At 35.0% G+C, this 16,035-nt stretch overlaps 1 long non-coding RNA gene and 1 other non-coding gene across 2 annotated transcripts in view; both read right to left on the bottom strand.

The window, feature by feature from the left end:
• The window catches only part of LOC123571921 (uncharacterized), a 508,559-nt gene that overhangs the window by 365,803 nt on the left and 126,721 nt on the right, over positions 1-16,035 (bottom strand). The window lies entirely within an intron of this gene.
• Positions 4,598-4,704, bottom strand: LOC123572014 (U6 spliceosomal RNA). Its single transcript, XR_006696366.2, has one exon. It is a non-coding gene; the product is annotated as a U6 spliceosomal RNA (small nuclear RNA).

The raw sequence follows: 16,035 nt of genomic DNA, 5'->3' as shown, positions 1-16,035 counted from the left end.
AACTGCATCCAAATTCATGTCCACTGCATCCACAGTTTTTGAAGAATTCAAACTGAAACAGGAACAAATTTCCCATACTTCAATGGATTAAAAAAAATGAAGTTTAAACATTTAAGAGCTTGATCAAAATCACCTACAGAAATAATTAGAATCCAAATTGGCCTCTGATCTTCTAGCATTAAGTAATACCAAATCTCTCAACATCAGGATTTTTATTATTTAATTGTTACAGGCAATTCAATATATATAGACCCAACTGTGAAATTCTGTGACTTTAACTTATAACTTCTTGTGATTAAAAAAGGAGAGAAATATTTCTCTATAAGAATTTAACATCTAGACTGAAGGAACATACTTCAAAATAATAAGAGCCATATATGACAAACCCACAGTCAAAAATCATACCCAGTGGGCAAAAGCTGGAAAGCATTCCCCTTGAAAACAAGCATAAGACAAGGATGGCCATTCTCATCACTGCTATTCAACATAGTATTGGAAGTTCTGGCCAGGGCAATCAGGCAAAAGAAACAAAGGAATCAAATAGGAAGAGAGGAAGTTAAATTATGTTTGTTTGCAGATGACATGATCCTGTTTCTAGAAAATCCCATCATCTCAGTCCAAAAATTTCTTAAGCTGATGAGCAACTCCAGCAAAGTTTCAGGATAAAGAGTCAATATGCAAAACTTGCTAGCATTCCTATACACCAACAACAGGCATGCAGAGAGCCAAATCATGAATGAACTCCCATTCACAATTTATACAAAGAAAATAAAATACCTAGGAATACAGCTAACAAGGGAAATGAAGGATATTTTAAAGGAGAATTACAAATCACTGCTCAAGAAAATCAGAAAGGACACAGACAAATGGAAAAACATTCCATCCTCATGGATAGGAAGAATGAATATCATGAAAATGGCCATACTGCCCAAGGTAATTTATAGATTCGATGCTATTCCCATTAAACTCTCATTGACATTCTTCATAGAATTAGAAAAAACTATTTTAAAATTCATATGGAACCAAAAAAGAGCCCATATAGCCAAGACAATCCTAAGCAAAAAGAACAAAGCTGGAGGCATCATGCTCTCCAACTTCAAACTATACTACAAGGGTACAGTAACAAAAACAGCATGCTACTGGTACAAAAACAGAAACACAGACCAATGGAACAGAAAAAAGGAGCTCAGAAATAAGACCACACACCTACAACCATCTGATCTTTGAAAAACATGACAAAAACAAGCAATGGGGAAAAGATTCTATTTAATAAATGGTGCTTGGGAGAACTGGCTAGCCCTATGCAGAAAATTCAAACTGGACCACTTCCTTAAATCTTACACAAAAAGTCAAGATGAATTAGAGACTTAAAGGTAAAACCCCAAACTATAAAAGCCCTAGAAGAAAATTTAAACAATACCATTCAGGACATAGGCAGGGGAAAGATTTCATGATGAAAATGCCAAGAGCAATTGCAACAAAAGTCAAAATTGACAAATGGGATCTAATTAAACTAAAGAGCTTCTGCACAGGAAAATAAACTGTCATCAGAGTGAACAGATAACCTACGGAATGGAAGAAAATTTTTGCAATCTATCCATCTGACGAAGGTCAAATATCCAGAGTCTATAAGGAACTTAACTAATGTACAAGAAAAACACAAACAACCTCATTAAAAAGCAGGCAGAGGACACTAACAGGCACTTCTCAAAAGAAGACATACATGCAACCAACAAGCATATGGCAAAAAACTCAGCACCACTGATCATTAGAGAATGAAAATCAAAATTAAAATGAGATACCATCTCACACCAGTCAGAATGGCTGTTATTAAAAAGTCAAGAAAGAAAAGGTACTGGTGAGGCTGCAGAGAAATGAAAACATTTTTACACTGTTCATGGGAATGTAAGTTAGTTCAACCATTATGGAAGACAGTGTGGTGATTTCTCAAAAATTTACAAGTAGAAATACCATTTGACCTGGTAATTCCTTTACTATCTACCCAAAGGAATAGAAATCATTCTATTCTAAGATACATGCATGCATATGTTCATTGCAGCACTATTCACAATAGCAAAGACATGGTATCAACCCAAATGCCCATCAATGATAGACTGGATAAAGAAAATGTGGTACATATTCACTGTGGAATACTATGCAGCCATAAAAAGGAATGAGATCATGTCCTTTGCAGGACATGGATGGAGCTGAAAGCCGTTATCCTCAGCAAACTAACACAGGAACAGAAAACCAAAAACCGCATGTTGTCACTTATAAGTGGGAGCTGAACAATGAGAACACATGGACACATGTGGGGAACAACACACACTGGGGCCTGTTGGAGGGGTAGGGGGAAGAAGAACATCAGGAAGAATAGCTAATGGATGCTAGGCTTAATACCTAGGTATGGGTTGAACTGTGCAGCAAACACCCAGGTGCACGTTTACCTATTTAACAAACCTGCACATCCTGCACATGCACCCCAGAATTTAAAATAAAAGTTGATTTAAAAAAAAAAAAGAAAAAAATAATTTAGCACCCAGGACATTGAATATTCTAGAGCAGAAGAGCTCTCACATTTCCTACTTTTTGCTAAAGGAATATCTTCATATTTTAATGTCAGAATGTTTTATTTCAAGAAATGCTGCATTGAAAAACTCCATTTTTAGGATTTTTAAACACAGTGTACTTTGAAATCCGTGGCTCTTAGTTAAGATCCTTCCTCTCTGATTTACAGGAACCTAGTACAACAATTAAAACCTACCTTAGTCTAGTGTTTTATTGTTTGAGTGCAAGCACATATGTTACTTCATTTAAAGTGTTGCAACAATCTGATGAGGTACATGGAGTCGTTTTACAGATGGGGAATCTCAAGTGCAGTGATTGTGTCTTGTCCACGCTAATGTTCTTGGCAAGTGCCTAGCCAGGTAATGAATCTAGGTCTTCTTGTAAATCCAGGGCAGCCCTCTGTCTGCTGCAGCACAGCCATTTATGAAGCCTTTGATGATAGCAATGCCGAGGAAAGCAGTAAAGAATGAACTCTAAGTGGGCAGTTTAGAAAGGAGATGCTTTAACTGAGTTTATAGATAGCTGCTTCTCGTGAATTGGCATCTTTTATTCTCTGCATTTCCAGAGAATGAGTAGATGCATAGATAAGATTGGTTCCAATGAAAGTTATAGAAAAAAATTATGGTGCTGTCATATCAAGTACTCAGATTTTAGATTCTGACAGGAATAGACAATTAGTTAGTTCTTCCACTAGTAATTCCTACCACTTATCTTTCTTCAATCTCTGGACGCTCAAGGCTTATCTTTCAAGTGGGACCGATAACACGGTATCAAACAACATAAGTGAACTTGCTCATCTACCATAAAGCAGAGTCAAATTGTAAGTTGCTGTATTGTCACCTTTTGCTAATTTCAAGTTGCTCTCTCTAAATAAAATTGAAAGGGGAAGAAAAGAATCTTTGTAAGAGTATTTAGCATTTGTCCTTTCTTAAAAGTCAGAGAAAACATTTTTTAATTAGTCTTTCAATCCAAATAGTTGCAGAGGGCAAGATTTTCTATGTTCTTCATCTTTTCACCTCACCTGAGGAGCAAGAAATCCTTTAAATCTTCATGACAATTTTATGCTGTCTTAACAAGTCAAAAATCCCTAGCTTTTCAATATGCTCTTCCGTGTCATAGCCTCTGCTCTGTTCTGTTGACACTGCCTCCTTCCTCTCTACAAGTGCTTTATTTTTGATTGTGGAAAAATACATAACATAAAATTTACCATCTTAGCCATTTATAAGTGTACAGTGTTCAGTATTGTTAAAAATATTCACATTTATTGCAAAATGTTCCAATTTTTTCATCTTACAAAACTAAAGTTTTATACTCATTCAACAACTCACCATTTTCCCCTCCTTCCAGCCCCTGGCAACCATCATTTTACTTTCTGTATCTATGAAATTGACTATTCTAGATACCTCATATAACTGGAATCCTACAGCATTTGCCTTTTTATGGCTGGGCCATTTCACTTAGCATAATGTCCTCAAGGTTCATCCATATTGTAGCACGTGTCAACATTTATTTCCTTTTTCCTTTTCCTGAATGATATTCCATAGCACACATATGCCACATTTTATTTATTTACTTACCCATAAAAAATGCTTGGTTTGCTTTCACTCCTTGGCTATTTTAGTGCTGCTGTGAACGTGGTATTCAGATACCTCTTTAAAATCCTGCTTTCAATGCTTTTGGCTATATGTCCAAAAGTAGAATTGCTGGATCATATAATACCTATTATTAATTTTTTGAGTAACCTCCATACTGTTTTCCAGAATGGGTGCACCATTTTTTATTTCCATCGAAAGGATACAAGTGTTACAATTTCTCCACAAGCTCACCAACAACTGTTATTTTCTGTGTATTCTTTTTGTTTATGTTTTGTTTTTCTTGTAGCTATTCTAATGGGTGAGATGTTAGCCTCATTGAGGCTTTGATTTGCATTTTCATATTGATTAGTAATGTTGAACATCTTTTCAAATGCCTGTAGGCCATTTGTATTTCCTCTTTGGAGAAATGGCTATTCAAGTTTTTTTCTCATTTAAAAAATATAGAATGCTTCATGAATTTGTGTGGCACCTTTGCATGTGGACTGTGCTAATCTTCTCTCTATGTATCCAATTTTAGTATATGGGCTGTCAAAGCAAGCTCCCAAGTTGTTGATTCTTAATGAGACTTTTCAGTGCTGAATCTTTGTCTTCTCAAAAATCCTCCCCCATCCACCTACATTCAATACTTTTCCCTATTAAAAATACAGAAAGAAATTTGTTTATATCATAAAATTTATGTTTGCCCATGTTCAATTTATCAGTCCTATTCATTGCTTGATCACCTAGTCTTTGAGTTTTTGGTTTTGTTTTGCCTTATGCTTGTTCATGTCACTAGGTTTAGGGGATTTTAAGATCCGGCTTAACTCTGCCACCTTAAATGGCCTGATGCAGGTTAATATGAGTTAGGAGCAATATTTCAACCTGGCATCTAAATGATTCTTTTTTTTTTTCATTTTAATCATAAGTTCTTAATTTTCTCAGCATTGATGTAAAAATCATTTATGCTTGCACTGAAAGCAACATAAATCATTAACACTCCAAAAAATAGTAAACAACCTCGAATCAATATCATTTTCTTCTATGAGACACTGTGGAAATGAAAGAATACAGTCCTTCATTGATCAGAAGTCTCATAAACATTTAGCCTGGGCCTCATCTCTTTACAGTACTTACTTTGCTCCAACCACACAAGTCTTCTTTATGGTTTTAGGACAAGTGAAGGTCCTTTCTTCCTTGAAGAACTTTGCACATCTTGTTCTTTTTCATCAGTTAGGTCTTATCTCAGTGCCATCACCTCAGAAAGGCTTTTCCTACACCTAACTCAAGGGCGTTGCTCCTCGCGGTCACTTTGTATCACTTTATCTACTCAGTATGAATCACTTTTTGAAATGATCTCATTATTTACTTGTATGCTTGTTTACTGTCAGCTACCCCCTGCGCTCATTCAAATGTATGCCCCGTGACTGAAGAGGTTTGTTTCACTTATTGACCTCTATATTGTCAGTGCATGAAACAGTGCCTGGGCCATAGTTTACTGACTGCTAGTATAGGCCATGTGTTCTCAACTATGGTATCAAAGCACACTTGGATGTTGATTCAGCTGCAAGTGTTCACCAAAATGTCTCTTAAAAATAATAAAGAACCAAAGATAAAGTTGAATTTACTTCTAAAATATAGAAATAAGATAAAAATTCAGAGCAAATGCCAGATTTCCTTTATAGTATTATGACTGTTATTCACTTTGAAGTTTCACTGAGGAGAGGAATATTAGCCTTAATGATAATGTATATTGGTGGAAAGCCATGTTTGATATAATGTTTAATGTAGAGTAGTAGTTCCCACACTGTGCATCAGAATCACCAATGAGTGCTTGATTATACCTGCAGAATACTGATCCCGTAAGTTTGTGATACACCTGAGGATCCAGTTCCTGATGATTCTAATTCTGGAGGGTAGACGTTAAAATATAAAGAGGAGACTCTACCAGCTGAGATGCATATTAAGATGTAATTGAGGTGACATGGGTAAGAAATAAAGGCCTGCTTGTGTTGTGGTTTGTGAAAATGGGAAGCAGTACATGAAGGAGAGGGAATTATCCAGAATTGTAGCATAAATAGTAATTAAATATCAATTGGGTATACAGATAAGGAAAAGTAGGAACCATATGACCTTGTTATCTGAGGAAACTAGGTGAATAATAAATTCATTAATTGGAATAAGGTATTTGAGCAGCAGGTTCAAAGGAAAGATCATAAGATTTTATATGAATATGCTGTGTTTGTGGTGTCTGTATCTATCCAGTGGGATTGTCCAGAAGGCCTTAGAAAATGTGAATGAAGCTCAGGAGCAAAATTTGGGACCAAGATATACACTTTCGATAGCAATCCGCATATGTGTGGTCATTGAAATAATGAAACAGAAAAGGTGAACTAATCCTTGGGGAATGTATAAAACAAAAGGAGAATAAATTATCAGGAATTCTAAACTATGACAGCCTAAAATGTGAACTCTTAGAAAATTGAATTTTCTTCTTAACAGAAGCACTAGACTGGATGATCAAGAAAATGTAGTAGTTTATATAACAGCACTTGATTAGGTGTGGAGTTTAACAGTGAAGTTCCTGGTAGTATAGTGGATAAAATGAGCCACTCACTTTGACAGTGCACAGGGTTAATGCCAGGTTTTGTGAATGGACAGGAGGATGCCTAATGGTGTACTGTGGTCTCTTCCTTCAGATTCATCCCATCAATAGATATGCAGGATGAGTGCATTAATGCTTTTGAGATAAAGCTGGACGAAATGTTTTGAATGAGAAAATGTCCTTAACAAAATTAAGTGTAAGGTTAAATCTTAAACCTTACCGGAATAATTTTTGAAAAACAATTAAGTTGAGCACTTCCTTTGGAAAAGAAAAGAGAAAAGATAGAAAAGGAAAAAGAAACAAATAAATGCATGGAGCTAACAGACATCAAACATCAAGATGGAAGACATAAAGTTAAAAGTTTCAGCAGCTTAATTAAGTATAAATGGTCCAATCCTTACAACTGAAAGACAGAGAGCTTCATAGTACATTAGAAAATAGAAATTGAGATTAAACTCTACACTGTGTATAAAAGTAGGAAAAAAGAATAGAAAAAGATATGACATGCACACTATAACAATACAAAAATATTTCAGACAAAGTAGAGTTTAGCACAAAAATTATCAAAAATAAAGTGGGAAATTATATAGTAATAAATAAGGCAGTTCACTGGAAAAATATAATAATCTTAAATGATTACGTTATCTAAGAGAGACTTAATAAAGTTAAGACTATCAGAAGCAAAGGGAGAAATACAAAAATCCACAACTAAACTTATTGATTTAATTATTTTTGTTCAGTAATTGGTATAATAGTTGGGCAAACAATTCAGTAAGTAGATAATATGCCTGAACAATACAGTTAACTGGAACTAATTGACATTTAAATAAGTTCTTCCTTAAAAGCAAAAGCCGCATGCTTTTGCATGAAAAGCAGCAAACCTTCAAGAAGTTCTTCCACATTTATTAATTTCCCAGATATATGCCAGATATATGGCATTGGGCTGTGTGTCCTCTTTGCGATCTATGTGCTTTTCGTAGCTCACTTTTTACCGAGGTCTATTTTAAGGCTTGCCAAAAAGGCCGGGCACGGTGGCTCACACCTATAATCTTAGCAGTTTGGGAGGCTGAGGTGGGCGTATTGCCTGAGCTCAAGAGTTCGAGACCAGCCTGGGCAACACAGTGAAACCCCGTCTTTACTAAAAATTGCAAAATATTAACTGGGCGTGGCACTGTGTGCCTGTAGTCCCAGCTATTAGGGAGGCTAAGGCAGGAGAATCGCTTGAACCCAGGAGGTGGAAGTTGCAGTGAGCCAAGATCATGCCATTGCACTCCAGTCTTGACAACAGAGTGAGACTCCATCTCCAAAAGAAAAAAAAAAAAAGAAAAGACATCAAAAAATGACAGAATTTTCAGATGAGGTTAGTGTTCTTTGGTGACTTATTCTCAAAACCTCATTAGGTTTCTCATTTATTTACTTCTAGTCAGTTTCATGTATGAGTATCTACACTAAAAGTTCTTTCTGAAATAATTCTTAGTCTTTATTTCCTCTTTTCCTGGCTCCCTTAAGCTACCTTGAGGAGGTGAGGCCTGAATAGGGTATATTTCAAATCTAATCCCTTTATTGAAATAACTGATGTGAAAAAGTACAAACTACATTACATCTTATCTTTGCCAATAAAACAATATATATAACGCTATCTCCTGTTATTTGGGGTCTAGAAGCTGTCTTTTTTTTTTTTAATCCTGTAAGTCCCAAATATATACTTTCCCTTTCTCTTTGCATTTCTGCTTCTAATCATTCTTGATTGCTTCTTCTATATTGCCAAACAGATCCAGTGGCAACCAAGACATAGTAAAGTGAACTTTTTCGACTTCCTTTCCCCAGCTCCGTAACCATTTGATTTGTCTTCCAAGTTATTGCAAGTGAGAGATTTATTATTATTTTGCATGCAAATGACAAAGATCAAGAGCTAGCTATCACTTTATATGCGTTGTCTTCCTGCATTCAACAACTGGACCAATGTTTCATACTTTTAAAAATGTGTGTAATGGTTCTCCAATTTTAGTATCAATTTGTGTATTAACACTAATTAATTAATATTTTCATAAATGATTGTAATACAATTATAAATAACATATAATTATAATAAACATTAATTAATATATTAACATTATTTATGTATTAGTTTAAGTGTTAATAAGAATGAGCCATACTAGCTGCTAAAACAAGCAATACAGAAGCTCAATAGGTATAAACAATTAAGACTATGGCATTTGTGTGTGCGTGTTTTCATATACCAGAATTCAACACTGGGCAACAGAGGAAGGTGAGGAACTCTTCTCCATAGAGAAATTCTGGGAGCAGCCTCTTTTTCATGCTATGGTTTTATTACATTCAAAATGTGACTTCAATAACTAATTTATCAGATAGGAGAAAAATAGGAAGAAGGTAAAGAAAATCTTAACTACACACTTCTGCTATTATATTGGTAAGAACTAGTGCTATGGTTTGGCTTTGTGTCCTCACCCAAATCTCATGTCAAACTGTAATACTCACCTGTCTGGGGAGGGATCTGTTGGGAGGTGACTGGTTCATGGGGGAAGTTCCCCCATGTGGTTCTCCTGATAATGAGTGAGTTCTCTTGAGATCTGATGGTTTAAAAGTGTGTGGCAGTTCCTCCTCGCTCACTCTACTCTCCTGATACCCTATAAGACATGCCTTGCTTCCCCTTCACCTTCTGCCATTATTGTAAGTTTCCTGAGACCATCCAGTCATGCTTCCTGTCATGCCTGCAGAACTGTAAGCCAATTAAACCTCTTTTCTTCATAAATTACAGAGTCTCAGGGAGTTATCTATAGTAGTGTGAAAATGAACGAATACACTAGCTACAGAGATATTTCATGCAACAGAACAGTCTGGGAAACAGAACATTAAATATGTACAAAGGACTCACAGGAAATGAAGAATACACTGTGATAGGAGAGAAAGAAAGATAGCAGATAGCTCTGACTTGAACTGGTATTTGTGATAAGACAAATTTTGAAGGGCTGAAAGAAGCTGAAACTGCATCCAACCGCTATTTGAACCAATTACTGTTGCCAGGTTGAAGAACTATTTGCTCATTTGTTGCTTACAGGAGCCATAAGCCAACAAAGGAGAAGCTAATCATTTTTTCCATTACCTAGTGTCCCTAAGGGCACAAAGTAGCAGCAAGTCGGTTTAAAAGGACAAATGTTTGTAGATTCCCAGTTCCAGCATCACAGAGATGACTATAGAAAATGGGTGGATTTTGAGTTGAGTGAAAATAGCTTAAGTGGTACAGTTTTTCTAACCTACCATTTGGAAAGGTGTCCTCACATCTTGCCCCAGTCCTGGTAACTAAGAACTAATAATACTCACTAACATTATTACGCAGTGCATTGCAATTTACAAATTAATGATTTCTCAGATGACGTTCCTTGACTGCAAATCTGTACTTGGTAACATTATTAGAACCATAGTGACATTAAAAAGGAAGCCCTTGCGGTATTAATTTTGCCAGCATATATTTTATCCACTGCTATCTGCAACCATCAGAAATGGGTTGCATTTTAGGGGCACTGATTTTGCTGGTTGATTTCCCCAGTGATGATTATTGGCTTGAAAATCAAATACCTGTGATTAATCATCATCATTTCAATCAAGGTAGCATCTTCTACTGTTTGGCTTCAATTCTGCTCATCTCAAGAGCTGATTTTGTCCAAATGTAATCATCTAGCTCCAATTCCTAGTTCATTTCTGAAAAACGAGTTGCTGAAGAAGTTCCATATCCAAGATAATTATATTTTTAAACTATTGACAAAGGAAATAAGTGCAGCTTAACAGATGTTTCATTTATTTATGTTATTAAACAAACATTCCACCTAACAACAACTTTATTAGGTCACATGGTTTTATGGGTCAGGACTTTGGGCAGGGCCTACGTGAGCAATTCTTCTGCTCTATGCAAACCCCACTGGCGTCACACAGTACTCTTTAGCCATTGGGGTTGCCTGGAAGGTACACGTTGGCTACAACCATAAGGCTGTCGTCTCCAAGGCTGACTTCAGGTGGTTGCCTCCCTTTCAATGGAGATTTAGGGATTTTCTATAGTATCTCTGCAGCAAGGTAATAGACATTTTACATGGTGACTCAGGTGACTCAGACCTCCAAGATCTGACTCAGGTAACTGAAGTCTCCAAGAAACAGAAACCAAGACAAAAGTTGTCCGTCCTCTTAAAAGCTAGATCCAGAGTTGACACAGAGTCACTTTGCAGCAATCAGTAGAAAAGAGATATTCTTCATGTTGCCTATGCCTTCCGTAAGAGATAATTTTGTAGAAGAGGCATCTTGCTTCATACTAAGCATGTAGGTAGAATTAATAAGATTCACACATGCTGATGAAAGGACTAATGAGGTTTTCTTGAGCATGGCAACCCTCTCAGAAACAAACAAAAAAATAGAAAACAGTCTAAGAGTATGAAGTTTGCTTCTCTAATAATTTAATTTTGAACCATAGGAAAAATAAGAAACATTGCCCATGTGCTCAATTTCTCAAATAGCAGTCTAAAATTTTATCTTAATTTCAAGATTGAGAAGTTGATCATAGCCATACATGAAACTCCACATGAGTACAATCCAGGAAAAAGATTGTTCAAGTCAGCCATATCTTAGGTTTGGTGCCTTTCCCTCAACAATGCAGAGAATATAGGACTTTCAAACAATATACTCAGGATTTAATTTGGGCTGCAAAATTTTAAGTCTTTTAACTTGTATCAGAAGTGCATTCATCCCCATCTTTTAGCTTGCAACATCCTTAACTTGCTATTTGTCTCACTCCACTAAACCTTCCTGATATGTCCCCATCCTTCTTTTAAGAAGCTTATTATTATCATTATTATTATTGTGCTTTAGTAAGAGGTGGGAGAGAAGTCTTCATTATGTAAAATGTGATACATAAATCTAAGTGGAGTGCTTCTAAAAGTAGAATGTCTGCCAAGTTCTCTAGCAGTTTTACCAGTGTATAATTAAGTACTCATTTAAAGTATATGTTTGTGTGAAGGGAGAGTGTAGAATTCAAAAATAGAATTTGTTGTGTTTTTCTTCTGTATTTTTAAATTATATGCTAGATTCTGGTTATGACAGCTATGACTTTTAGAGTAACAAAACTGGATTTTCAGTTTTAGTAATATGGTGGACTAAATGACCAGAGAAACCCTCTTGATACAGGATATATCAAAAGTCCTGCATAAAATGTAACATCTAGTATGAAATAAGATAATACTTAGAGGATAAAGATGGAAAGAAAAAGCAAATTTACAACAGTACTGAGGACTGATTATGTCATATTTCCTGGAGCATCTGATTTTCCCTAATGCTCTAAAGCTGATTTTTGAAATAGCTGTTTTTGTGGTAAATGGGAGATGAAGCCTGAGATCCATGCAATACAAGTGGGTTTAATATAAGACCCCAATATTAGGTCTGCATTTACGAAAGCCAACACCATAACTAAATGGAAGGATAAATAACACAGAGGGAGATGGACAAGATAGCTGGGTATCTCATCTTTAGCTTTGAGTGGAGGGTAAAGTAGGATAAAAATGTTTATATAGAACTGTGTGTCTTTGTGTGTGTATATATGTATACATGCATGCACACAAACATGTACACAAGTACTTTGTGAATTTCTAAACAAAACCATGATTTTATATAAGTTAGGGACACATTTAAATATCTCTGTGTTAAAACCTTCTCAAAGTTGGTAATTTAGTTTAAGGGCAGAAGGAAAACATAATTTAACACCAGGATTGAAAGATCTTTCACAGATGAGGTTTAAGTAAAGGTGATTTCACAATAGTAATAATGACAAAAGAGTAAATAAAAAATATCCAATATACCAGAAAAAATGCTATGACGAAAGCTAATGAAGCAAAAAACATGAAATTAAATACACAGACAGTATATTCTGAATTAATCAGAGAGAAACTATTTAAGCATATTAGCATGACATTTAAAGATTATGTAATATTTATAAAGAAGGAATAAGTAACCAAATTAACAGATATATTTGTAAAAGAGTTGAATAGATCTTGTAAAAATTATGTGGATATATGTAATTTTAATTTTATACACATTATATACCTATATGAATACTATATATGTAATCGAACAATCAATGAACAATTTCAGTATGGTGTTAGACACAGCAAAAGAGAGAAATAACAAGTGATATATTTGATAATGCAGAAAAACTGCAGATGTAAACAGATGAAAAATATATAAAACATATTAAGTGACACTTATGGGTGAGAGGGTCAAAAATAGAGACACATGAAGTTCTGAGTAGAAATCCTCAAATAGGAAGAGTTAATATTTAGAAAAACGATTACTGAGAATTTCCAAAATTTATAAAAGAAATAAATCATCAGATTCACAATGACTGAAGAACCTTATAAATCCAAAAGTTGAAAACAAAATCAACTAAAATAAGACAAAATAAATATACACCAATATTTCGTAATTTAAGTATAAAACACCAAAGTAACAGAAAGTATCTTACAAGTAGCCAGAAAGGAAAATACATTATAAGAAAACAAACAATATATAAAGAGAGCTGACTTCTCAAAAGTATGAAAAGACAGAAATGGGGCCGGGCGCAGTGGCTCACGCCTGTAATCCCAGCACTTTGGGAGGCTGAGAAGGGGGGACCATCTGAGATCGGGAGTTTCAGACCAGCTTGACCAACATGGAGAAACTCCGTCTCTACTAAAAATACAAAATTAGCTGGCCATGGTGGCGCATGCCTGTAGTCCCAGCTACTTGGGAGGCTGAGGTAGGAGAGTCGCTTGAACCTGGGAGGTGGAGGTTGCAGTGAGCAGAGATTGCACCACTGAACTCCAGCCTGGCAATAGAATGAGACTCCATCAAAAAACAAAAACAAACAAACAAAAAAAAAGACCCAGCAAAACACCACACCAATAGGTTTAACAATATTGTCAAAATACTGAAAGAAAATAATTGCAATATTGGAAATATATTTAACTTTACATTGGTGGTATAACGATAACATTTTTAAAAACTGAACATTGCTGTTTAAAGACTCATTGATAGAGCATCTAAAAATATACATGTGAGATTAAAGAAGCATTGTAAAGCAAGATAAATAGTAAATATGTGGATAAAATATAAGAAAATGTTTATAAATAGTGTCTTTTGGTGTTAAAAATTAATAAGATACATTTAAATGTGCACAATCTAAAACATGTAAATAAGGAAGGTGTTCAATTGTGAATTAACATATTCTAAAGATCTTCATTGGAACTTTAGAATTGCTCATGTGTCTCTTAAATTTTCATCTGCATAATAGTCTTTTCCCTGCCAGAATTTGCACATTTTCTTATTGAACTACTCCATCCCGTTTTCCTAATCCTGCCTTCTGCTGTGGCTAATATTTTTAAAATACATTTCTTAATTTAGATATTGTAGTTTTCATTTTTGGAATACCAATTTGATTGTTTAATACAGCTCCAATTCTTTGTTTAAATTCATCCGTGTTATCTACCTTTTCCTCTATTTCCTTAAACATAATAATCATGTATTTTTAAAATTCATTATCTGCTACTGCCAATATCTGGATTATCTCTGGCCTGTGTATATTGTCAGCCCTTTCTTTCAAACATCAGTTATGTTCAATTTTCTCTTTTCCCAATTTTCAGATTAGCCCACCTGGGATTTTGATACACAGACTTGTGGATCCTCATCCTTGTGGGGAATTCAAACAGCAGGAGACAATGCTCTGCCATTTAGTTTCCAGTGCAGGTTCCTTGTCTCCCAATCCACGTAATATAGGAATCTCTTGGGTTAAAACAAGAATTGTGTTTGATGACTTCTGCCTTCTAAGACTCACAGTCTCTGCTTCCCAAACCTCACAGACCAGAGGAGATTATTCTCTGACTTTTAGAAGCTTTCAGCTTAAATCCCTAGCTTCACAAGCAGCAGCAAACCCTAGCCAATATCCCATGGGAAAAACTGACTATGATTTCTGTTGCCTCAAATTTCTAATGTGTCATGCTAACGCTAATAACTGTTCAATCATTTGCTTGTTTCTTTTACCCCTAGCGGAGGTTTTCTGCTGAATAAGGTGGATCCATAATTGGCATCCAACAACAGGAGATTACCCCAGGAAAATTTTTAAGTTGGAGATGTTCATTTTGCTTCAGAGAAATTCTCTCTTCTCCAAAATTTTAACTTCTAACTCTGATTGCTTACATAGTTCTATGATGCCTTTAAATAGTTAAATTTATAATTCATGTAAGTTTTCTTCCTAGTTGTAGTAGACTTACTGTTCTGCCATGAGCTTCTAAATCCAACCTAGAATTCTTGCGATTTTCTTAAGACTAAGAATATTGAAGCACATTTTCATATATTTACCAGCCGTTTGGATATCTTCTTTTATTTGTATTGCTAAGCTTTTTGTTTTTTCATATATATTTTCTTATTGATTCGCAAGCTTTTAAAAGTATGCTAAATATGATTCCGTTGATGTTTATATATGTTGCAAATATCTTCTCCTGATCTAAAGCTTGACTTTTTACTTCTTTAATTGGTAAACAGAAAATTATAATTATAATTTAGTTCAATTTGCAAACAGTTTTCTTCACAGTTAGTGATATGTGAGTCTAGTTTAATATAACTTTTCCTAGCTCATGATCACGAATATATTCTTCCTTGCTACATTTTTGAAGGTTTATTGTTCTATTATCCTCGTTTAGATAAAAAACTCACCAGAAATGATTTTCCAAGGTATGCTACATTATTATTCTATGTACATATCCAAAGGATCCAACACAATTTGGTGAAAAGGTTGCCTTTTCCTACTCTTCTACCTGGCAATTGTATAATAAATCAGATGTTCATATTCGTGTGTGAGTCTATTACCAAACTCTGTTGTGTCTCATTTGGCAGTTTGTCTATTCTTCGGCAAACATTATGTTTTCTTAATTAACTTTAAATTTATTATGTCTTCATATAAAGTATAATAAGTCTTCCAACTTAATTTATCAAGATTGCCTCTTTAGATTGCCTCTTTATCCTATTTGTGTTTCTGTATCTATTGAGGTAATATTTATTCAGTAAAATGCACATGACAGTAAACATAAAGCTCCATTAATATTTACTTACATATACAACTATATAACTACTTCAATAAGCTTGTCAACTTACACACACACACACACACACACATACACACACACACAATACCTGTGGAGATTTTGTCTGGGTTTTGTGATAGATTGACTATTTTGGTCCTGTTTGGTCATATCTCTACAT

The sequence above is a fragment of the Macaca fascicularis genome, chromosome 2 (genome assembly GCF_037993035.2).
Source record: "Macaca fascicularis isolate 582-1 chromosome 2, T2T-MFA8v1.1".
Taxonomy (NCBI): domain Eukaryota; kingdom Metazoa; phylum Chordata; class Mammalia; order Primates; family Cercopithecidae; genus Macaca; species Macaca fascicularis.
This window is presented reverse-complemented; position numbering and strand designations above follow the sequence as displayed.